General features: G+C 28.8%; 1 pseudogene; it reads left to right on the top strand.

The window, feature by feature from the left end:
* Nucleotides 1-34: 34 nt before the first annotated feature.
* Nucleotides 35-2,117, top strand: LOC149061171 (uncharacterized; annotated as a pseudogene).
* Nucleotides 2,118-27,573: the final 25,456 nt, after the last annotated feature.

The following is a 27,573-nucleotide window of genomic DNA, read 5'->3' as shown; positions in this document are numbered from 1 at the left end:
TTATTTTATTTTTGTATAGCTATTCTCTATTATAATGTATACAGTTATTCATTTTGAAGAAGATGACACTGTCGAAGCAGTACCTAGTTATTGGTTTTCAGAAGACCAGTGCGCTTGGCCAATATTAAAAAGCAACATTAAACGGTTCATTGAAAAGAAAATAAAACCAAATGATTTGGAATTTTATATGTTAAAAGCAAGAAAATTATGTGGTGAAATAAGTAAGTTAAAAACTAAAATTTTACTATTCCAGATAAAATTAAAGTATAAATTATTATTTAGGTTCTTTATCAGATGCAAAAAAATTGGCAACAAAAGCAACATGCACATCAAATTTATCTGGTGATGATATAAGGGCAGCTAGATTGAAAAAAAAAAATTCAAAAAATACTATTAACGATCCACCCATGTTTAAAACTAATGATATTAACCAGACTATGAACCACAATAATCAAGAAGGTATAAAATCAATGAAGTATCTATGTAATGCTATTATACCAAAATTCTTATAAATTAATTATTTAGAAATAGAACCTCCTATTATATTTGTAATAAATAACAAAAATGTTAATAATATATAGGTACCTACCTAATATAATATAGGTAATATTAACAATAGCTATGAGATAGGTAATACAAATAATTTTTTTTATTAATAAATAATTTGTATTTGATTTTAATAGTATTTCTAACACTAAACATAATTATTATGTAATATATTTTATTAATAAATAAATGTAATGGTAGCCGGTAGGTATACTTATAAATAATATTGTAGAAATTAAGTCAGTTAGGCGACAGGCCCCACAATAATATATCTAATTTCAATTTATTGTACTTACTAGTACATTTAAACGTACATAAGTATTATTTTATTTGTTTTAATTTTAAATTAAACATAATAAAATGTATACATTTTGTATATATTGTATACATTGTATTACATTTAATATACCTAGTTGTAGTTAAAAATTATATATTTTATTTATGATATTTATTTTAAATGTATTTCATGAGAATATAATAATAAGAAATTATCTAACTTTTAGTTTTAACAGATAATGATGATAGCTATTTTATTGGAAAAAAATCATTATCATATAAAGCTAGCAAAAATATACATAAAAGAAAATTTGAAAGTCCAAAGAAAAAATATTCACCTTCAAGTGAGTAATAATATATGTATATATATATGTGTATTAATATTTAATGATAAATTATTTAAATTAGGTTTATATTCTAATTTAAGTTATTGTATATATTTTTAACTTATACAAAATATATTATTATTGTTTATTAGACCACCATTAATTATGTAATACATTTGTACACATAATTCTTATAACTTTATAAGTTATAATATTATACAATATATTATAATATAATATATAGGTACAAGTTAATCTATAGTTAATTTTGAATTTCTTTCATTCTTTGTAAGATTTATTATTTTGATATTTTATATTAATTTGAAATATTTTATATCTATTGCATAATTATAAGTACATTTTCAGAATGTATTACTTTAATGTAGAATTTATTAATATATTTTATTATATGTGTGTATGTAAAGAATATATTAATATCAAATATAAACAATATTAAAACTTAACAAATAATAATTTTATTTATATACATATGTGTAATATTAATAACTATACCTGAACCTATTATATACAATTTAAGTAGGTATTATATTAATCATAATTTTATAATTTAGGTAATTTATTAAGTTTAGAAGATGATTCTAAAATGAAAAAAGCTAGATCATTGATATTTGATGTATCATCATCTGGTAAGTTAAAAAATATTTAAATTATGTTTTAACAAAATTTAATTATTTTAAAGTCTTTATTTTAAATTATTTTGGACAGTATACTATTTATTATGTTCTTTAGATGATGAGCATTTATCAACTCAATCAAATTCACCTCATACTTCTGTTCATCAACCATCTACCTCGAGTTATGCTCATCAGCCAATTGCTTATAATTTACAGCCATCAGTCTCTACATCTACTTATACTAATAATGAACCATCTATCTCTACTTATACTTCCAAACCATCTACCTCTACTTATCAGTCAAATTCTTCTATTACTTCTATTCAGCCCATAACAGGTACATATATATATTAAAGCAGTCTACATATATAATATATATATGGAAATACAATTTAGCTTATATTTAATATATATATACAGGCCTGTATTGGAACGGCGAGCTACCGCGCTGAGCGCGGTGGGCCGCAAGATTATTATGATACATGGGCCGCTTGCTAAAATATTTAGCTAAATTAACTGGGCCAGTAAAATTATTGTGCTCGGTAAGTTTCTGGGTTCCAATCCGGCACTGTATATATATAATATATATATATATATATAGGTATTAGGGTACCTGGTACCTATCAAATATAGAGTACCTACAACATTGAAATGTATAATATAGGTACCTTGGTACCTAAATTATTATAATTATCACAATATGTATTATTATAACATAGAATATTTAAAATATTTTATTTCAGATTTGCATGCAGATATTTTAAAAAAAATTTATAATACAGTTGTTGGAATTAAACTAGACATTAAAGAAAATAACTATAAATTAACTAGGCTGGAAAATACCATCAATGACATGAAAGAGTCTTATCGCAACACTAATAATGTAATCCATCAACATACAGAAAATAAAACATGGAATTTCCCAATAAAAACATTAGACGAACTTGACAACTTTGAAGAAAAACTTAGTGATGATCAATTTAAATCAAATGTTGTGAGTTTTTTTAATATATTTATGATAGTATACTATTTTAAAATATATTATATAATATTTTTTAAGGCATAGGAACAAATAATTCTTAATCATTTTTGTTTTTAGATATTGGAAAAAAGTTTGTATGTCCGAGATAGCGTAGGAGCAACTGTTCGTTCTATCCTTTACAAAATGTTTGACGATAACCTATTGATATTATTCTCATACATTGGGCAAAAAAAAAAAAAAACATTTTCAACATTAAAATCAAATAATGTTATATTTGGTAAATATTATTATTTAATAATTTAAAAACTCTTTTATATTGATATATTTAATTCAACCAATGAACCACAATACTTGTACAATACAAATATTATAAAAAAAAACATAAAGTAGATAGGTAATAATTAATAAATATCTAAATCATCATTAAATGTATAGGTAAACTATAAATATTTGTTTGTCTAGCCAATTTATATTATTTTATTCTTTATAGATGCTGTTAGAAAAATTTACACATTTCAAAATGTTCCAGAACAAGAAATAATCAACCCATTAAAATTACATTTGGCACAAGCAAAGGCACGCCTAATGATCAGTAAAAACGACGACGGTGAAAAAAGTAAGTACCAGCTACCTCCTACCTATGTGTACCTTTATAAGTTATTTCAAAGACAACTAACTTATTTTATATTCTTGATTAATTATTGTGAAGTGTTGACAATCTAAAATGTTTTATTTCCTTTTTCTATTTTTTTCAGTAGGTAAATTCACTAACTAATATTTGTATAAATAAAAGCACTTAAAAAACCTTAAAATTATAATTGGCCAGAACCATTTGTGGTCTAAAATATTTATCTATAGATATAATTAATTAGATTTAGATAAAATGTAGTTATATTATATAATCATTCAATAAAATTATTTGACAACTAATATTATAATATTTGCCCTGAGTGATTTCAGTAAAATTATTTTTAGATTCTGAGCTGAGACATGAATGTATATTGATTTCATGACAATATGTATTTTTTTTAAATATCAATTCTGAGTAGAGTGATTTTACAATGGTGTGTGTTATTACATATATATTATGTCTATGTTTACGATAAGTTGTCGAAATAATGCTTCGATTTTCAACTTCGGTAGCTTTTCTGGTTGATAAAGTGGATAGAGTTGGCTTATTGGGGAGGTAGAATTTAAAAAACACTGAGTTTAAAAAACACAAAAATAAAGTTAAGGAAAAACGGGAATATTGAATAAATAAATTTTTAAGAAAATCAATTTTAGATAGGTGTAACTCTAAAACAAATTACCGTATACACATGAGATTTTCACTGAATATTTATACTGGCTTTTTCAATACTTGATAAAATTTTAAAAATATTTCAAATCAATTTAAGTCATTTATAGACATTTGAAATTTTCAATCTTTGTATTTTTTATAAATGACAATAAAATGTTATTTGTTTGGTAAAAAAGCTTCAAAATTTAATACAAGGTTTCTAATATATTTGTACAATGGTAGTTAAAAATATTAAAAATACATAGTCACAATTAATTTTTAATAAGCATTGAAAGTTCGAATTTTGACGAAATATGTAAAAATCACGAAAATTTGCAATTTATTTGAGTTAGAAATGCATAAAAATTTATCTTTTATATCTAAGATTTGAAAATTCAATACAAGATGCTTCATGAGTTTGTCTACGTTTAAAGTTCAAATTTTGAAAAACTGTATTTAATCGAAAATTTACTAATTATTTAGTTGTTAAAAATGTATAAAACATTTAACTTTTATAGCTAAGGATTGAAAATTTAAAACAAGGATCCACGTAAGTAGTTGATTCTGCGTCATAAGTAATCTAAAACCTAAATAAACATAGTTTTAGATTCTGAGCGGAGCTAGGAATGTATTGACTTTACCATGATCTGTGTTTTTTTAAATTTTTTTTTGTGTCTGTCTTCACGTTTTGGGGCAGTAAACGTGCTTCGATTTTCTACTTCAGTTCCTCGTTCGAACAGAAAGTGGATCTAGTTGGTACTTTGAGGGGTCAAAAGTAAAAAAGCGGGTATGTCTGCTGTAAAGTAGGTTACAAGTGGGTTACTGTAATGGATGGAATTAAATTTGAATCCAATGATGTTATATCATTGTATAACAAAAACGAATCTGAGCGGAAACGGTTTATCTGTCTAGGATGTATTATAGATTATTAAAAATTTTCAAATCTTAGATTTAAAAAGAAAATTTTTTATGAATTTTCCAGCTTAAAATCATTTGCGAATTTTCGTGATTTTTACGTATGTTGTCAAAATTAAATTTGAATGCTTGTAAAAAAAGAAATTGTGACTTTATATTTCTTTTATTTTTCACCTGCTAGTGTAAAAATATGTTAGGAGCCTTGTATTTAATTTTCGAATCTTAGATTAGATTTAAAAAGAAAATTTTTTACGAATTTCTATCTAAGATAATTTGAACATTGCCGTAATTTTTAAGTATTTAGTCAAACTTTGAACATTAAATGCTTATAAAAAAAAAATCGTGTCTATGAATTTTTAATATTTTCCAAGATTTATCGGAACTTAAACTAATTTCGCTAAAAAAAAGTTAACTGGCGTTGGGTGATTATTTTGTTTTTGTATTTAGAATCTACTACCTAATTTAACGTATTTGCATGTGTATAATTTGTCCTCGGCGAAGAAACTATTTTCAGTTCCGATAAATCTTGGCCGTACTACGTTGATTTGGTCGTGGGTGGCAAATCAAGGGCTTTGTCAACTTGCGTTGAACAATTAATAGATCAGCAGTTTAATCGGGCCGTAAGTTATTTGTTGTTTGAAGAAGTAATTTATTTTTTTGTTATGAATTGTTATTAACTTTTGTTTTTGTAACTCCTCGCTAAGGTCTATGACTTAGAATTTAGTCGTTAGGTACTTTCTTTTTGGGGATACACAGTACCTCGATTCTCAAAGGCTTTCTTGTTTATTTCCATGCAAACAAATTGCTGTGGACCGGAAGAAGATGACGCGGAGGTGCAACGACGGGTGGGTGTCGTTCAATCCCTCCAAAATCGGCGATTTTACAAAATTATCCGTTAATGTATTTTGACATGTGCCCGTTGGACCATTTATTCGTGTCGTAATTATAAATTTATTCAATCACCTTGAAGTTGACATTTTTGAATGCTCCTTCAATGACGTGAGTTTTTAATTCTGTATTTATTTATACCAGTTTGTTTGTCGTGTTTAACGGTTTTGTAGGCCGCTTCCGCATGACTTAATCTTCTGTCAAAACTGATCGGTATAGAAGCAGGCATGGGGGCATCCGCGGGTTCCGGGTCCTCTTTTTCATTGAAAAGGCTTGTAAGGGAGTACGGGAAGAACTCAGATATCATGATAGGTAAATTGTCCATCGCTGGAACAGTGCCACATTCGGACGTGGTTGCTGCATTGGTTAACGGTAGTGCATACAAACTATCAATAGTCAAATATTTATTTCTCCGAAGACCGGATTGTGCAGACGTTGTGTCCACCTTAAGGTTTTATGTGAGGAAAATTGTTGAAGTCATTCCATTGTCATTAGTGACATCCAAATCGCAACGGGCCATGTGCGATTTTTTTTTTTGCTTGTTGGTATTCATTAAAAATTAATATTAATTTCTTGATTTTTAGATGCGATTGGGCCTTTGTCGGTGACGTAGACCGTAGGTCTCTGTACAAGATAAATGCAGCAACTGAGATGTGTGAAGCTGATGTACAGCATTCCCTCAGCCGTTAAATATTATGTTGTTTTTTTTTTATTGCCGTAACTATCACAACATTTCCCATGTATTTTCAAACCACTTCTTTTATGTAATATTGAAATTAAAACATTAGATCCCATACGATTTCTTGTTTAAGTTTTCACCAGATTCGTCTGACTGAATACCCTTTCAACAGCTGCATTAGAAAATAGTAAAGCTAAAAGCATGAATAAAAAATCAGTCAACTCTTCAAATGGATTAGAACCTGAAACATCCTTGAATTTTTTTACTTCTGCCCAAAATAATCTTTCTATGGGTGGGGTTGGGGAAACGTTTCTCCCGTCCCACCCACCCTGGAAAACAACTTTCTCCAAAACTATTGTGAAGTTTAAAGATAGGGTGATCAGTAAAAACGACGACGGTGAAAAAAGTAAGTACCAGCTACCTCCTACCTATGTGTACCTTTATAAGTTATTTCAAAGACAACTAACTTATTTTATATTCTTGATTAATTATTGTGAAGTGTTGACAATCTAAAATGTTTTATTTCCTTTTTCTATTTTTTTCAGTAGGTAAATTCACTAACTAATATTTGTATAAATAAAAGCACTTAAAAAACCTTAAAATTATAATTGGCCAGAACCATTTGTGGTCTAAAATATTTATCTATAGATATAATTAATTAGATTTAGATAAAATGTAGTTATATTATATAATCATTCAATAAAATTATTTGACAACTAATATTATAATATTTGCCCTGAGTGATTTCAGTAAAATTATTTTTAGATTCTGAGCTGAGACATGAATGTATATTGATTTCATGACAATATGTATTTTTTTTAAATATCAATTCTGAGTAGAGTGATTTTACAATGGTGTGTGTTATTACATATATATTATGTCTATGTTTACGATAAGTTGTCGAAATAATGCTTCGATTTTCAACTTCGGTAGCTTTTCTGGTTGATAACGTGGATAGAGTTGGCTTATTGGGGAGGTAGAATTTAAAAAACACTGAGTTTGAAAAACACAAAAATAAAGTTAAGGAAAAACGGGAATATTGAATAAATAAATTTTTAAGAAAATCAATTTTAGATAGGTGTAACTCTAAAACAAATTACCGTATACACATGAGATTTTCACTGAATATTTATACTGGCTTTTTCAATACTTGATAAAATTTTAAAAATATTTCAAATCAATTTAAGTCATTTATAGACATTTGAAATTTTCAATCTTTGTATTTTTTATAAATGACAATAAAATGTTATTTGTTTGGTAAAAAAGCTTCAAAATTTAATACAAGGTTTCTAATATATTTGTACAATGGTAGTTAAAAATATTAAAAATACATAGTCACAATTAATTTTTAATAAGCATTGAAAGTTCGAATTTTGACGAAATATGTAAAAATCACGAAAATTTGCAATTTATTTGAGTTAGAAATGCATAAAAATTTATCTTTTATATCTAAGATTTGAAAATTCAATACAAGATGCTTCATGAGTTTGTCTACGTTTAAAGTTCAAATTTTGAAAAACTGTATTTAATCGAAAATTTACTAATTATTTAGTTGTTAAAAATGTATAAAACATTTAACTTTTATAGCTAAGGATTGAAAATTTAAAACAAGGATCCACGTAAGTAGTTGATTCTGCGTCATAAGTAATCTAAAACCTAAATAAACATAGTTTTAGATTCTGAGCGGAGCTAGGAATGTATTGACTTTACCATGATCTGTGTTTTTTTAAATTTTTTTTTGTGTCTGTCTTCACGTTTTGGGGCAGTAAACGTGCTTCGATTTTCTACTTCAGTTCCTCGTTCGAACAGAAAGTGGATCTAGTTGGTACTTTGAGGGGTCAAAAGTAAAAAAGCGGGTATGTCTGCTGTAAAGTAGGTTACAAGTGGGTTACTGTAATGGATGGAATTAAATTTGAATCCAATGATGTTATATCATTGTATAACAAAAACGAATCTGAGCGGAAACGGTTTATCTGTCTAGGATGTATTATAGATTATTAAAAATTTTCAAATCTTAGATTTAAAAAGAAAATTTTTTATGAATTTTCCAGCTTAAAATCATTTGCGAATTTTCGTGATTTTTACGTATGTTGTCAAAATTAAATTTGAATGCTTGTAAAAAAAGAAATTGTGACTTTATATTTCTTTTATTTTTCACCTGCTAGTGTAAAAATATGTTAGGAGCCTTGTATTTAATTTTCGAATCTTAGATTAGATTTAAAAAGAAAATTTTTTACGAATTTCTATCTAAGATAATTTGAACATTGCCGTAATTTTTAAGTATTTAGTCAAACTTTGAACATTAAATGCTTATAAAAAAAAAATCGTGTCTATGAATTTTTAATATTTTCCAAGATTTATCGGAACTTAAACTAATTTCGCTAAAAAAAAGTTAACTGGCGTTGGGTGATTATTTTGTTTTTGTATTTAGAATCTACTACCTAATTTAACGTATTTGCATGTGTATAATTTGTCCTCGGCGAAGAAACTATTTTCAGTTCCGATAAATCTTGGCCGTACTACGTTGATTTGGTCGTGGGTGGCAAATCAAGGGCTTTGTCAACTTGCGTTGAACAATTAATAGATCAGCAGTTTAATCGGGCCGTAAGTTATTTGTTGTTTGAAGAAGTAATTTATTTTTTTGTTATGAATTGTTATTAACTTTTGTTTTTGTAACTCCTCGCTAAGGTCTATGACTTAGAATTTAGTCGTTAGGTACTTTCTTTTTGGGGATACACAGTACCTCGATTCTCAAAGGCTTTCTTGTTTATTTCCATGCAAACAAATTGCTGTGGACCGGAAGAAGATGACGCGGAGGTGCAACGACGGGTGGGTGTCGTTCAATCCCTCCAAAATCGGCGATTTTACAAAATTATCCGTTAATGTATTTTGACATGTGCCCGTTGGACCATTTATTCGTGTCGTAATTATAAATTTATTCAATCACCTTGAAGTTGACATTTTTGAATGCTCCTTCAATGACGTGAGTTTTTAATTCTGTATTTATTTATACCAGTTTGTTTGTCGTGTTTAACGGTTTTGTAGGCCGCTTCCGCATGACTTAATCTTCTGTCAAAACTGATCGGTATAGAAGCAGGCATGGGGGCATCCGCGGGTTCCGGGTCCTCTTTTTCATTGAAAAGGCTTGTAAGGGAGTACGGGAAGAACTCAGATATCATGATAGGTAAATTGTCCATCGCTGGAACAGTGCCACATTCGGACGTGGTTGCTGCATTGGTTAACGGTAGTGCATACAAACTATCAATAGTCAAATATTTATTTCTCCGAAGACCGGATTGTGCAGACGTTGTGTCCACCTTAAGGTTTTATGTGAGGAAAATTGTTGAAGTCATTCCATTGTCATTAGTGACATCCAAATCGCAACGGGCCATGTGCGATTTTTTTTTTTGCTTGTTGGTATTCATTAAAAATTAATATTAATTTCTTGATTTTTAGATGCGATTGGGCCTTTGTCGGTGACGTAGACCGTAGGTCTCTGTACAAGATAAATGCAGCAACTGAGATGTGTGAAGCTGATGTACAGCATTCCCTCAGCCGTTAAATATTATGTTGTTTTTTTTTTATTGCCGTAACTATCACAACATTTCCCATGTATTTTCAAACCACTTCTTTTATGTAATATTGAAATTAAAACATTAGATCCCATACGATTTCTTGTTTAAGTTTTCACCAGATTCGTCTGACTGAATACCCTTTCAACAGCTGCATTAGAAAATAGTAAAGCTAAAAGCATGAATAAAAAATCAGTCAACTCTTCAAATGGATTAGAACCTGAAACATCCTTGAATTTTTTTACTTCTGCCCAAAATAATCTTTCTATGGGTGGGGTTGGGGAAACGTTTCTCCCGTCCCACCCACCCTGGAAAACAACTTTCTCCAAAACTATTGTGAAGTTTAAAGATAGGGTGATCAGTAAAAACGACGACGGTGAAAAAAGTAAGTACCAGCTACCTCCTACCTATGTGTACCTTTATAAGTTATTTCAAAGACAACTAACTTATTTTATATTCTTGATTAATTATTGTGAAGTGTTGACAATCTAAAATGTTTTATTTCCTTTTTCTATTTTTTTCAGTAGGTAAATTCACTAACTAATATTTGTATAAATAAAAGCACTTAAAAAACCTTAAAATTATAATTGGCCAGAACCATTTGTGGTCTAAAATATTTATCTATAGATATAATTAATTAGATTTAGATAAAATGTAGTTATATTATATAATCATTCAATAAAATTATTTGACAACTAATATTATAATATTTGCCCTGAGTGATTTCAGTAAAATTATTTTTAGATTCTGAGCTGAGACATGAATGTATATTGATTTCATGACAATATGTATTTTTTTTAAATATCAATTCTGAGTAGAGTGATTTTACAATGGTGTGTGTTATTACATATATATTATGTCTATGTTTACGATAAGTTGTCGAAATAATGCTTCGATTTTCAACTTCGGTAGCTTTTCTGGTTGATAAAGTGGATAGAGTTGGCTTATTGGGGAGGTAGAATTTAAAAAACACTGAGTTTAAAAAACACAAAAATAAAGTTAAGGAAAAACGGGAATATTGAATAAATAAATTTTTAAGAAAATCAATTTTAGATAGGTGTAACTCTAAAACAAATTACCGTATACACATGAGATTTTCACTGAATATTTATACTGGCTTTTTCAATACTTGATAAAATTTTAAAAATATTTCAAATCAATTTAAGTCATTTATAGACATTTGAAATTTTCAATCTTTGTATTTTTTATAAATGACAATAAAATGTTATTTGTTTGGTAAAAAAGCTTCAAAATTTAATACAAGGTTTCTAATATATTTGTACAATGGTAGTTAAAAATATTAAAAATACATAGTCACAATTAATTTTTAATAAGCATTGAAAGTTCGAATTTTGACGAAATATGTAAAAATCACGAAAATTTGCAATTTATTTGAGTTAGAAATGCATAAAAATTTATCTTTTATATCTAAGATTTGAAAATTCAATACAAGATGCTTCATGAGTTTGTCTACGTTTAAAGTTCAAATTTTGAAAAACTGTATTTAATCGAAAATTTACTAATTATTTAGTTGTTAAAAATGTATAAAACATTTAACTTTTATAGCTAAGGATTGAAAATTTAAAACAAGGATCCACGTAAGTAGTTGATTCTGCGTCATAAGTAATCTAAAACCTAAATAAACATAGTTTTAGATTCTGAGCGGAGCTAGGAATGTATTGACTTTACCATGATCTGTGTTTTTTTAAATTTTTTTTTGTGTCTGTCTTCACGTTTTGGGGCAGTAAACGTGCTTCGATTTTCTACTTCAGTTCCTCGTTCGAACAGAAAGTGGATCTAGTTGGTACTTTGAGGGGTCAAAAGTAAAAAAGCGGGTATGTCTGCTGTAAAGTAGGTTACAAGTGGGTTACTGTAATGGATGGAATTAAATTTGAATCCAATGATGTTATATCATTGTATAACAAAAACGAATCTGAGCGGAAACGGTTTATCTGTCTAGGATGTATTATAGATTATTAAAAATTTTCAAATCTTAGATTTAAAAAGAAAATTTTTTATGAATTTTCCAGCTTAAAATCATTTGCGAATTTTCGTGATTTTTACGTATGTTGTCAAAATTAAATTTGAATGCTTGTAAAAAAAGAAATTGTGACTTTATATTTCTTTTATTTTTCACCTGCTAGTGTAAAAATATGTTAGGAGCCTTGTATTTAATTTTCGAATCTTAGATTAGATTTAAAAAGAAAATTTTTTACGAATTTCTATCTAAGATAATTTGAACATTGCCGTAATTTTTAAGTATTTAGTCAAACTTTGAACATTAAATGCTTATAAAAAAAAAATCGTGTCTATGAATTTTTAATATTTTCCAAGATTTATCGGAACTTAAACTAATTTCGCTAAAAAAAAGTTAACTGGCGTTGGGTGATTATTTTGTTTTTGTATTTAGAATCTACTACCTAATTTAACGTATTTGCATGTGTATAATTTGTCCTCGGCGAAGAAACTATTTTCAGTTCCGATAAATCTTGGCCGTACTACGTTGATTTGGTCGTGGGTGGCAAATCAAGGGCTTTGTCAACTTGCGTTGAACAATTAATAGATCAGCAGTTTAATCGGGCCGTAAGTTATTTGTTGTTTGAAGAAGTAATTTATTTTTTTGTTATGAATTGTTATTAACTTTTGTTTTTGTAACTCCTCGCTAAGGTCTATGACTTAGAATTTAGTCGTTAGGTACTTTCTTTTTGGGGATACACAGTACCTCGATTCTCAAAGGCTTTCTTGTTTATTTCCATGCAAACAAATTGCTGTGGACCGGAAGAAGATGACGCGGAGGTGCAACGACGGGTGGGTGTCGTTCAATCCCTCCAAAATCGGCGATTTTACAAAATTATCCGTTAATGTATTTTGACATGTGCCCGTTGGACCATTTATTCGTGTCGTAATTATAAATTTATTCAATCACCTTGAAGTTGACATTTTTGAATGCTCCTTCAATGACGTGAGTTTTTAATTCTGTATTTATTTATACCAGTTTGTTTGTCGTGTTTAACGGTTTTGTAGGCCGCTTCCGCATGACTTAATCTTCTGTCAAAACTGATCGGTATAGAAGCAGGCATGGGGGCATCCGCGGGTTCCGGGTCCTCTTTTTCATTGAAAAGGCTTGTAAGGGAGTACGGGAAGAACTCAGATATCATGATAGGTAAATTGTCCATCGCTGGAACAGTGCCACATTCGGACGTGGTTGCTGCATTGGTTAACGGTAGTGCATACAAACTATCAATAGTCAAATATTTATTTCTCCGAAGACCGGATTGTGCAGACGTTGTGTCCACCTTAAGGTTTTATGTGAGGAAAATTGTTGAAGTCATTCCATTGTCATTAGTGACATCCAAATCGCAACGGGCCATGTGCGATTTTTTTTTTTGCTTGTTGGTATTCATTAAAAATTAATATTAATTTCTTGATTTTTAGATGCGATTGGGCCTTTGTCGGTGACGTAGACCGTAGGTCTCTGTACAAGATAAATGCAGCAACTGAGATGTGTGAAGCTGATGTACAGCATTCCCTCAGCCGTTAAATATTATGTTGTTTTTTTTTTATTGCCGTAACTATCACAACATTTCCCATGTATTTTCAAACCACTTCTTTTATGTAATATTGAAATTAAAACATTAGATCCCATACGATTTCTTGTTTAAGTTTTCACCAGATTCGTCTGACTGAATACCCTTTCAACAGCTGCATTAGAAAATAGTAAAGCTAAAAGCATGAATAAAAAATCAGTCAACTCTTCAAATGGATTAGAACCTGAAACATCCTTGAATTTTTTTACTTCTGCCCAAAATAATCTTTCTATGGGTGGGGTTGGGGAAACGTTTCTCCCGTCCCACCCACCCTGGAAAACAACTTTCTCCAAAACTATTGTGAAGTTTAAAGATAGGGTGATCAGTAAAAACGACGACGGTGAAAAAAGTAAGTACCAGCTACCTCCTACCTATGTGTACCTTTATAAGTTATTTCAAAGACAACTAACTTATTTTATATTCTTGATTAATTATTGTGAAGTGTTGACAATCTAAAATGTTTTATTTCCTTTTTCTATTTTTTTCAGTAGGTAAATTCACTAACTAATATTTGTATAAATAAAAGCACTTAAAAAACCTTAAAATTATAATTGGCCAGAACCATTTGTGGTCTAAAATATTTATCTATAGATATAATTAATTAGATTTAGATAAAATGTAGTTATATTATATAATCATTCAATAAAATTATTTGACAACTAATATTATAATATTTGCCCTGAGTGATTTCAGTAAAATTATTTTTAGATTCTGAGCTGAGACATGAATGTATATTGATTTCATGACAATATGTATTTTTTTTAAATATCAATTCTGAGTAGAGTGATTTTACAATGGTGTGTGTTATTACATATATATTATGTCTATGTTTACGATAAGTTGTCGAAATAATGCTTCGATTTTCAACTTCGGTAGCTTTTCTGGTTGATAAAGTGGATAGAGTTGGCTTATTGGGGAGGTAGAATTTAAAAAACACTGAGTTTAAAAAACACAAAAATAAAGTTAAGGAAAAACGGGAATATTGAATAAATAAATTTTTAAGAAAATCAATTTTAGATAGGTGTAACTCTAAAACAAATTACCGTATACACATGAGATTTTCACTGAATATTTATACTGGCTTTTTCAATACTTGATAAAATTTTAAAAATATTTCAAATCAATTTAAGTCATTTATAGACATTTGAAATTTTCAATCTTTGTATTTTTTATAAATGACAATAAAATGTTATTTGTTTGGTAAAAAAGCTTCAAAATTTAATACAAGGTTTCTAATATATTTGTACAATGGTAGTTAAAAATATTAAAAATACATAGTCACAATTAATTTTTAATAAGCATTGAAAGTTCGAATTTTGACGAAATATGTAAAAATCACGAAAATTTGCAATTTATTTGAGTTAGAAATGCATAAAAATTTATCTTTTATATCTAAGATTTGAAAATTCAATACAAGATGCTTCATGAGTTTGTCTACGTTTAAAGTTCAAATTTTGAAAAACTGTATTTAATCGAAAATTTACTAATTATTTAGTTGTTAAAAATGTATAAAACATTTAACTTTTATAGCTAAGGATTGAAAATTTAAAACAAGGATCCACGTAAGTAGTTGATTCTGCGTCATAAGTAATCTAAAACCTAAATAAACATAGTTTTAGATTCTGAGCGGAGCTAGGAATGTATTGACTTTACCATGATCTGTGTTTTTTTAAATTTTTTTTTGTGTCTGTCTTCACGTTTTGGGGCAGTAAACGTGCTTCGATTTTCTACTTCAGTTCCTCGTTCGAACAGAAAGTGGATCTAGTTGGTACTTTGAGGGGTCAAAAGTAAAAAAGCGGGTATGTCTGCTGTAAAGTAGGTTACAAGTGGGTTACTGTAATGGATGGAATTAAATTTGAATCCAATGATGTTATATCATTGTATAACAAAAACGAATCTGAGCGGAAACGGTTTATCTGTCTAGGATGTATTATAGATTATTAAAAATTTTCAAATCTTAGATTTAAAAAGAAAATTTTTTATGAATTTTCCAGCTTAAAATCATTTGCGAATTTTCGTGATTTTTACGTATGTTGTCAAAATTAAATTTGAATGCTTGTAAAAAAAGAAATTGTGACTTTATATTTCTTTTATTTTTCACCTGCTAGTGTAAAAATATGTTAGGAGCCTTGTATTTAATTTTCGAATCTTAGATTAGATTTAAAAAGAAAATTTTTTACGAATTTCTATCTAAGATAATTTGAACATTGCCGTAATTTTTAAGTATTTAGTCAAACTTTGAACATTAAATGCTTATAAAAAAAAAATCGTGTCTATGAATTTTTAATATTTTCCAAGATTTATCGGAACTTAAACTAATTTCGCTAAAAAAAAGTTAACTGGCGTTGGGTGATTATTTTGTTTTTGTATTTAGAATCTACTACCTAATTTAACGTATTTGCATGTGTATAATTTGTCCTCGGCGAAGAAACTATTTTCAGTTCCGATAAATCTTGGCCGTACTACGTTGATTTGGTCGTGGGTGGCAAATCAAGGGCTTTGTCAACTTGCGTTGAACAATTAATAGATCAGCAGTTTAATCGGGCCGTAAGTTATTTGTTGTTTGAAGAAGTAATTTATTTTTTGTTATGAATTGTTATTAACTTTTGTTTTTGTAACTCCTCGCTAAGGTCTATGACTTAGAATTTAGTCGTTAGGTACTTTCTTTTTGGGGATACACAGTACCTCGATTCTCAAAGGCTTTCTTGTTTATTTCCATGCAAACAAATTGCTGTGGACCGGAAGAAGATGACGCGGAGGTGCAACGACGGGTGGGTGTCGTTCAATCCCTCCAAAATCGGCGATTTTACAAAATTATCCGTTAATGTATTTTGACATGTGCCCGTTGGACCATTTATTCGTGTCGTAATTATAAATTTATTCAATCACCTTGAAGTTGACATTTTTGAATGCTCCTTCAATGACGTGAGTTTTTAATTCTGTATTTATTTATACCAGTTTGTTTGTCGTGTTTAACGGTTTTGTAGGCCGCTTCCGCATGACTTAATCTTCTGTCAAAACTGATCGGTATAGAAGCAGGCATGGGGGCATCCGCGGGTTCCGGGTCCTCTTTTTCATTGAAAAGGCTTGTAAGGGAGTACGGGAAGAACTCAGATATCATGATAGGTAAATTGTCCATCGCTGGAACAGTGCCACATTCGGACGTGGTTGCTGCATTGGTTAACGGTAGTGCATACAAACTATCAATAGTCAAATATTTATTTCTCCGAAGACCGGATTGTGCAGACGTTGTGTCCACCTTAAGGTTTTATGTGAGGAAAATTGTTGAAGTCATTCCATTGTCATTAGTGACATCCAAATCGCAACGGGCCATGTGCGATTTTTTTTTTGCTTGTTGGTATTCATTAAAAATTAATATTAATTTCTTGATTTTTAGATGCGATTGGGCCTTTGTCGGTGACGTAGACCGTAGGTCTCTGTACAAGATAAATGCAGCAACTGAGATGTGTGAAGCTGATGTACAGCATTCCCTCAGCCGTTAAATATTATGTTGTTTTTTTTTTATTGCCGTAACTATCACAACATTTCCCATGTATTTTCAAACCACTTCTTTTATGTAATATTGAAATTAAAACATTAGATCCCATACGATTTCTTGTTTAAGTTTTCACCAGATTCGTCTGACTGAATACCCTTTCAACAGCTGCATTAGAAAATAGTAAAGCTAAAAGCATGAATAAAAAATCAGTCAACTCTTCAAATGGATTAGAACCTGAAACATCCTTGAATTTTTTTACTTCTGCCCAAAATAATCTTTCTATGGGTGGGGTTGGGGAAACGTTTCTCCCGTCCCACCCACCCTGGAAAACAACTTTCTCCAAAACTATTGTGAAGTTTAAAGATAGGGTGATCAGTAAAAACGACGACGGTGAAAAAAGTAAGTACCAGCTACCTCCTACCTATGTGTACCTTTATAAGTTATTTCAAAGACAACTAACTTATTTTATATTCTTGATTAATTATTGTGAAGTGTTGACAATCTAAAATGTTTTATTTCCTTTTTCTATTTTTTTCAGTAGGTAAATTCACTAACTAATATTTGTATAAATAAAAGCACTTAAAAAACCTTAAAATTATAATTGGCCAGAACCATTTGTGGTCTAAAATATTTATCTATAGATATAATTAATTAGATTTAGATAAAATGTAGTTATATTATATAATCATTCAATAAAATTATTTGACAACTAATATTATAATATTTGCCCTGAGTGATTTCAGTAAAATTATTTTTAGATTCTGAGCTGAGACATGAATGTATATTGATTTCATGACAATATGTATTTTTTTTAAATATCAATTCTGAGTAGAGTGATTTTACAATGGTGTGTGTTATTACATATATATTATGTCTATGTTTACGATAAGTTGTCGAAATAATGCTTCGATTTTCAACTTCGGTAGCTTTTCTGGTTGATAAAGTGGATAGAGTTGGCTTATTGGGGAGGTAGAATTTAAAAAACACTGAGTTTAAAAAACACAAAAATAAAGTTAAGGAAAAACGGGAATATTGAATAAATAAATTTTTAAGAAAAACAATTTTAGATAGGTGTAACTCTAAAACAAATTACCGTATACACATGAGATTTTCACTGAATATTTATACTGGCTTTTTCAATACTTGATAAAATTTTAAAAATATTTCAAATCAATTTAAGTCATTTATAGACATTTGAAATTTTCAATCTTTGTATTTTTTATAAATGACAATAAAATGTTATTTGTTTGGTAAAAAAGCTTCAAAATTTAATACAAGGTTTCTAATATATTTGTACAATGGTAGTTAAAAATATTAAAAATACATAGTCACAATTAATTTTTAATAAGCATTGAAAGTTCGAATTTTGACGAAATATGTAAAAATCACGAAAATTTGCAATTTATTTGAGTTAGAAATGCATAAAAATTTATCTTTTATATCTAAGATTTGAAAATTCAATACAAGATGCTTCATGAGTTTGTCTACGTTTAAAGTTCAAATTTTGAAAAACTGTATTTAATCGAAAATTTACTAATTATTTAGTTGTTAAAAATGTATAAAACATTTAACTTTTATAGCTAAGGATTGAAAATTTAAAACAAGGATCCACGTAAGTAGTTGATTCTGCGTCATAAGTAATCTAAAACCTAAATAAACATAGTTTTAGATTCTGAGCGGAGCTAGGAATGTATTGACTTTACCATGATCTGTGTTTTTTTAAATTTTTTTTTGTGTCTGTCTTCACGTTTTGGGGCAGTAAACGTGCTTCGATTTTCTACTTCAGTTCCTCGTTCGAACAGAAAGTGGATCTAGTTGGTACTTTGAGGGGTCAAAAGTAAAAAAGCGGGTATGTCTGCTGTAAAGTAGGTTACAAGTGGGTTACTGTAATGGATGGAATTAAATTTGAATCCAATGATGTTATATCATTGTATAACAAAAACGAATCTGAGCGGAAACGGTTTATCTGTCTAGGATGTATTATAGATTATTAAAAATTTTCAAATCTTAGATTTAAAAAGAAAATTTTTTATGAATTTTCCAGCTTAAAATCATTTGCGAATTTTCGTGATTTTTACGTATGTTGTCAAAATTAAATTTGAATGCTTGTAAAAAAAGAAATTGTGACTTTATATTTCTTTTATTTTTCACCTGCTAGTGTAAAAATATGTTAGGAGCCTTGTATTTAATTTTCGAATCTTAGATTAGATTTAAAAAGAAAATTTTTTACGAATTTCTATCTAAGATAATTTGAACATTGCCGTAATTTTTAAGTATTTAGTCAAACTTTGAACATTAAATGCTTATAAAAAAAAAATCGTGTCTATGAATTTTTAATATTTTCCAAGATTTATCGGAACTTAAACTAATTTCGCTAAAAAAAAGTTAACTGGCGTTGGGTGATTATTTTGTTTTTGTATTTAGAATCTACTACCTAATTTAACGTATTTGCATGTGTATAATTTGTCCTCGGCGAAGAAACTATTTTCAGTTCCGATAAATCTTGGCCGTACTACGTTGATTTGGTCGTGGGTGGCAAATCAAGGGCTTTGTCAACTTGCGTTGAACAATTAATAGATCAGCAGTTTAATCGGGCCGTAAGTTATTTGTTGTTTGAAGAAGTAATTTATTTTTTTGTTATGAATTGTTATTAACTTTTGTTTTTGTAACTCCTTGCTAAGGTCTATGACTTAGAATTTAGTCGTTAGGTACTTTCTTTTTGGGGATACACAGTACCTCGATTCTCAAAGGCTTTCTTGTTTATTTCCATGCAAACAAATTGCTGTGGACCGGAAGAAGATGACGCGGAGGTGCAACGACGGGTGGGTGTCGTTCAATCCCTCCAAAATCGGCGATTTTACAAAATTATCCGTTAATGTATTTTGACATGTGCCCGTTGGACCATTTATTCGTGTCGTAATTATAAATTTATTCAATCACCTTGAAGTTGACATTTTTGAATGCTCCTTCAATGACGTGAGTTTTTAATTCTGTATTTATTTATACCAGTTTGTTTGTCGTGTTTAACGGTTTTGTAGGCCGCTTCCGCATGACTTAATCTTCTGTCAAAACTGATCGGTATAGAAGCAGGCATGGGGGCATCCGCGGGTTCCGGGTCCTCTTTTTCATTGAAAAGGCTTGTAAGGGAGTACGGGAAGAACTCAGATATCATGATAGGTAAATTGTCCATCGCTGGAACAGTGCCACATTCGGACGTGGTTGCTGCATTGGTTAACGGTAGTGCATACAAACTATCAATAGTCAAATATTTATTTCTCCGAAGACCGGATTGTGCAGACGTTGTGTCCACCTTAAGGTTTTATGTGAGGAAAATTGTTGAAGTCATTCCATTGTCATTAGTGACATCCAAATCGCAACGGGCCATGTGCGATTTTTTTTTTGCTTGTTGGTATTCATTAAAAATTAATATTAATTTCTTGATTTTTAGATGCGATTGGGCCTTTGTCGGTGACGTAGACCGTAGGTCTCTGTACAAGATAAATGCAGCAACTGAGATGTGTGAAGCTGATGTACAGCATTCCCTCAGCCGTTAAATATTATGTTGTTTTTTTTTTATTGCCGTAACTATCACAACATTTCCCATGTATTTTCAAACCACTTCTTTTATGTAATATTGAAATTAAAACATTAGATCCCATACGATTTCTTGTTTAAGTTTTCACCAGATTCGTCTGACTGAATACCCTTTCAACAGCTGCATTAGAAAATAGTAAAGCTAAAAGCATGAATAAAAAATCAGTCAACTCTTCAAATGGATTAGAACCTGAAACATCCTTGAATTTTTTTACTTCTGCCCAAAATAATCTTTCTATGGGTGGGGTTGGGGAAACGTTTCTCCCGTCCCACCCACCCTGGAAAACAACTTTCTCCAAAACTATTGTGAAGTTTAAAGATAGGGTGATCAGTAAAAACGACGACGGTGAAAAAAGTAAGTACCAGCTACCTCCTACCTATGTGTACCTTTATAAGTTATTTCAAAGACAACTAACTTATTTTATATTCTTGATTAATTATTGTGAAGTGTTGACAATCTAAAATGTTTTATTTCCTTTTTCTATTTTTTTCAGTAGGTAAATTCACTAACTAATATTTGTATAAATAAAAGCACTTATAACTTATTCCCATGGCAGTTGTCCTAAAGGTGAACAAATGAAGTCTTTAACTTTTTCTCTAACTTCAAATGCATCTCTATTAGCACTCCCTCCTTGTCTTGGAATTGGAATTATATTATGAACTGTATCTATTAATATAGATTTTGATAATTGAGTGCTATTTCCAATATTTCCATGTTGTTTTATAAAATTATGTAAAATACAAGTTGTCATGATAATTTTGTCAGCATTTTTTGGTAATATTTTCATTCTTCTTGAATAAATACGAAATTTTTGAGTAAGCTGTCCAAAAGTATCTTCTACTACTTTTCTTGCTCTAGAGAGACGGTCATTGAATTTTCTTTTAGTATTATCAGCATACATTTGAGGACCCGGGTATGGTCTCAATAAATATGTTTTTAGGGGAAATGCTTCGTCGCCAATTATTGTAAACGGGGTTTTTTCACTAGTTCCCGGAAGTGGTTTTCCATCAGTAATATTTAATTTGTTTCGTTCAAGTGCTTTTCCAAAATTAGAATTTGAAAAAATACCTCCATCACTATTTCTTCCGTAAGCCCCGATATCAACTGCAATAAATTTATAGTGTGCATCAACTAATGCCATTAAAACTATGGAAAATGTTTTTTTATAATTATAATACATAGATCCGCTATTTGGAGGTGCTTCTATAACAACGTGTTTACCATCTAACGCTCCTATACAGTTTGGGAAGTTCCAAATTTCCCAGAAATCATTAGATATCTGCTCCCAATTTTCTTTTTTTGGTTCTGGTATGTATTCTTTTAATAATTGTTTTATGATGGCTGTACACACTTCTACTACAATTGAATGAACTGTTGAATGCCCCAATCGAAAACTAAAAGCAATAGTTTGATAGGAATCTCCTGTCGCTAAAAATCTATAAAAAAAAAAAAGTTATAAAATATATTTTATTTTAATTTATTAAATAATTATTAAATCAATAATTTTGATAAGTTTTATAAAAATTTTAACTCATAACGAATTTTGGACTCAGTACCGTTTCTGATAGAATAACGATACGATTCTGATATTTTTTTTTTTAAGCACAAGAATGTAAAAAGTCATGGGCAAATTTAAGGGACGCTTACTCGTACATAAGAGCTATTAAAAAAAGTGCAACAGTGTCGGGTCAAAAAGCCAAAAATGTTAAAAAAAATGGAAATACGAATTGGAGATGGAATTTTTGAAACCGTACATGAAGGAAAGGGAAACAGTATCCTCAGTTGATACTAAAAGTGACGAAGAAAAAAGTAGTTCCGATTCAGAAAACGAATTAAATTATTCTAAAAACGAAATAAATAAATCTGGCAATATCACAATGGAAAGTATTATTTCACCTGAAGAAAATATTACAAATAGTACACCATCGGAACTATCTCCAAAATTTTGTAAACCTCCACCAAAGAAAATTATAACTCCCAAAAAAAGAAAAAAAAATGAAGGCCATGTAAGTTCAGAATCTGCGTCCTCGCATTTGATGAGATACATCATAGAAAAAGAAAAGAAAGAAGAAGTTAAGGCAAATACAGAAAAAAATGAAAAAAATGAAAAAAATGAAATTAATGTGATTGATCAATTTTTTCAAAATATGGGTTCGACGGTGAAACAATTTTCTCCTTATCTCCAGCATTTGGCTAAAACAAGAGTTTTTTCTGTGATTTCCGAGTTGGAACTAGATCACATAAAATCTCAAAAACTGCATGAACAACAATACCAACAACAACATATATCGGCGTTGCAACCAATATATCAATCCACACAAGATTATACTGACGGTTCAATAAGTCACCACTCTGATTCAGACACATCATCAAACGTAGGTAAGTTTTTAACAACATTCATACCTTAAAAATTACTATTGTTTTTTTTAATACTTATAAAGTTATAAATATTAAATTGTAATTTTTAAAAATAAAAGCTGTATTTAGAATATACTCAGTTTCCGGTATGTTTTATTTTAATTGCATTTAATTGTTACGATTGTTCAAATATATTATTTTATATTAATATTAATTATGAGTCGAAAAAAATTTAATGAATATTCATGTAATAATGTATTAGTAATTCTATATTGTCTCACCTTAAACATACTGCCAATTTTTGTTTAGCTGGTATCGCTTCTCTAAAGTGAGTGTTTTGTTTAGTAATATCATTTTTTATTTTTGATAAAAGTATATTAAACTGATATGAACACATTCTAAAATAAATAAAAAATTTTTCTTCGTGATCTTCAAGAGTCGTACATAATGTGTAAAATTCACCATCTACTTTTCTCCGTTTTAAAATTTCATGCACCCAAATACGTTTTTTACCTTTTGTTGTTTCTTGTTCTTCTTCATCTAAAGCTATTGCCATCATAGCCAGATGTTTAGTAGACAAGTGTTTAAACATATTTTTAGACAACCTAGGCTGGACTAATTGCACTTACTAACTGTACATATTTTAGTTATTAAATATTAGTTGTCTGTCTGTGTACGACGGTATGATGTGAATACTCTCTCAAAATGTCGGTCCGGTACGGGTCTGTGCGGTCCGGTGCCGGTCTGTGAGTGTCGGTTCAGTGTGAATCATCCTTAATGCGGCGGCCGGCGATGCCGCCGTGCCGACTGCTGCGCCGGTGCATACTGCACTACTACCTATTAATTGCTATTAGAATAGAAAAATAAGTATGTTATTAATAGGATTTCCCAAATCCCAATAGGTCATACGGTTATGAATAACAAACACATCCATATATCTATTATCTACTTATGGAAATAGAATTACGTATAATTATGTAATATATATATATATATATATATATCGTCAAAGCATTGTATGTGTTGAACTTGAGCAGTTGAGCATAAACATTAGTCATTTGTCGTATTACTCGTATTGTTGTATAATTATTAATAATATTAATATGGCTTGGAGAAATAAATGTGTGTTCTTCAACTGCTTTAGAAGTAAAGTTGAAGAACCAGGGTTAACATTGTTTCATTTTCCCAAAAATGACCCTCTTCGTGCACAAGAATGGGTTAAAAAAATCAGGACAGTAGTATATTGGTGAAATAGTCTAGGTATATAACGCTTTTATAAATTTACAATAGAACTTGCATTATTACTATTTTTACAAGGAGTTGCTGATGCGGATAAAAAAATTATAATAATTTATGTTGGTGCTAGAGGTAAACAAAGTGATGGTGGAACTTTTGCATCTTCTAAATTTTGTAATTTAATAAGCAATAATAATTTGAATGTACCATTCAATATGTTGTATAGGCTTTGAACGGAGACGGTTTGTCAGTCTAGAATATTTTACTGTTTATAATATATTAATTAATAATTATATTACTATTATTTCAGGAAAAAAAATGTACCTGTAAATTAATTTAAATAATTATAAAATTTATAATATTTATTAATTTCAAATTAATCGAATTAGATTCATTATGTACACATTCATTTTTAAATTACAACAATATAATTAAAAAATTTTTCTTAATTATTTAACATGTAATTTCATCCAAATTTGAACTTAAAATAACTATAAAATAAACTGTGTTTATATAGTTTTTAGATTTTTTTTTTGCCGTAGAGTTAACTACTTACGTGGAACCTTGTTTTAAATTTTCAATACTTAGCTATGAAAGTTAAATCTTATTTTTAATTTTGAACGACTAAAGAATTTATAAATTTTCAATTAATTTATTGTCAAAATTCGAAATTTAAACAGTTTAAAAAAAGATGTGACTATGTATTTTTAATATACAGGGGGATTCTTTTATCAAACAACACTTATATGGTGTTTGTGTGTAAATACCACCTAACATACACCAATAACACACAAACACCACCCAAAACCACCCAACTTTGGGAGGCTATATCTTGTAAACGAATTGACGAAAAATGAAAATTTAAACGTGAAAATTCATTGAAAAAATAGCCTTTTTAGTTTATCAAATTTTAAGTATAGGTTGTCATTTGAAAATCAAAAGTTGATAATGGTTAACCTGATAAATATAAGGGTGAAAATATTTAAAAAATATATAGTTCTAGAACAAGATGGTTCCAAAATTTTGAAAAAAAAAAAATTTGAAAAAAATCAATAGTTTTTGAAATAATGAGTGTTGTTTGATAAAAGAATCACCCTGTATTTCAACTAGAATTGTAACAATATATTAGGAGCCTTGTATTAAATTTTCAAAATTTTTGATTCTGCAATGAATAAAATTTCAAATGTCTATAAATAACTTAAAAATGGTTGAAATATTTTGAAAAATTTATCAAGTATAGGAATTGATAAAATAAACATATGGTGAAAATTTAAAGTTTCTATAAATATTCGTTTTTGAATAACAACAAATTAAGAATATCGGTACAAATTGAGTGGATATTCATATCCAAAGTATAATTCAAATGTTCATAAAAATTTAATTTGACTTTCCGATAAACATTTTTTATTTGATATAAGTAGACAAACTCTCGAAGAATTTTATATTGAATTTTCAAATCTTAGATTCAAAAAGATAACATTTTTATGATTTTGTAACTCAAAATAAATTTAAATTTCCGTGATTTTTACGTATTTTGTCAAAATTTAAACTTTCAATGCTTATTAAAAAAAATTTGTGACCATGTGTATTTTTAATATTTTTTTCATTACCATTGTGACAATATATTAGAAGCCTTATATTAAATTTTGAAGCTTTTCAATTTAATTCAAGATTCTTCACGAGTTTGTCTACTTTTATCAAATAAAAAATATCTACCGAAAAGTTTAATTAAATTTTTATGAGAATTTTAATTACAACATGGATATTTATTATTTACTAAATTTCTCGTGTACCGATAGGTATTCTTATTTTAATGTTATTCAAAAACGAAAAACTGTAGAGACTTGAAATTTCCACCATATGCTTATTTTATTAATTCCTATACTTGATACTTGATTTTTAAGTTATTTATAGAGATTTGAAAGTTTCCGTTTTTTTAGTTTTTCATTCTATAAATGTCAATAAAATTTGACACGTTTTTTGTTTATAACCATTTGAAGTTCAAATTTTGAAAAAAATTATTTAATTGAAAATTTACAAATTCTTCAGTTGTTAAAAATATATAGGTAAACCTTAAAATTTTATAGCTATTGCTTGAAAATTTAAAACAAGGTTCCACGTAAATAGTTAATTTTGCTGCTACAAAAAAAATCTAAAAACTATTCAAACACAGTTTTTTAATAATTATTTTAAGTTCAGATTTGATAATATTAATTAATAGTTAATGTCGTTAGTGACTTATATTAATACTTCATAATAAATTATTGTATAATATACCTACTATGAATGACTGAGTGAGTTGGGTTGCTGGGTACATAATTTTATTTTATTTTATTATTTTGGAATTTATTTTATAGGTATCTATTTTTTTTTTTTTTTTTTTTTTATAATAACTATATAATTAATATAGAATAATTAACCATCTCTACTTAGAATCGTTTTTCGTACACAATGATATTATATCCTTGAATTCAAATTTAATACCATCCATTACAGTAACCCACTTTTAAGTTTTAACCTACTATTATACAGCAGAGCGATATTTTTTCCCGGTGCTTTAGAAAACTACTAGGAATTTCAAAATTTGACATCCCCAATACATCAACTATAGATTCACTTTCCAACCGGAAAAGCTAGTGAAGTTGAAAATTAAAGTATTATTTCGACAAATTACCGTGTACACAGACTAAAAAAAAAAACATATCAATCTAAGATCAATAATATACTCATTGTTCCACTCAGAACCTTTAATAATATTAAATTTAATTCGACAAACCATTACCTATAAAAAGTGCTTTATAAAAAACTAAGTTCCATCATAAAACAATATTTGACATAGGAAATAAGTGAAAAACATGGTTTTTAAATTATTTTGTATCCAAATTTTAGGGAGCGATGCAAAAATAAAATGGAAAAACACAAAGGATACGTTTAAAAAAGAACTACAAAAAGAACCAATTAGACGTTCAGGTGATAGCGGGATTGAATATAAATCTAAATGGCCATTTTTTCAAATGATGATGTTTGTAAAGGATTCTTTACTTCCTAGTTCTATGTCCGGAAATTTAAATGTTGGAGAACCAGATTCATTTTCATTACATGAAGCTACTGCAGATGAAGCCAACGAAAGTGACCTTGACGTAACGGGTACATCATTTACTGATGTGACATCTCCGTCTACATCTACGTCACATTTAACC

The sequence above is a fragment of the Diuraphis noxia genome, unplaced genomic scaffold (assembly GCF_037042655.1).
Source record: "Diuraphis noxia isolate RWA-SAM2 unplaced genomic scaffold, SU_Dnox_SAM2 contig0001, whole genome shotgun sequence".
Classification (NCBI taxonomy): Eukaryota; Metazoa; Arthropoda; class Insecta; order Hemiptera; family Aphididae; genus Diuraphis; species Diuraphis noxia.
This window is presented reverse-complemented; position numbering and strand designations above follow the sequence as displayed.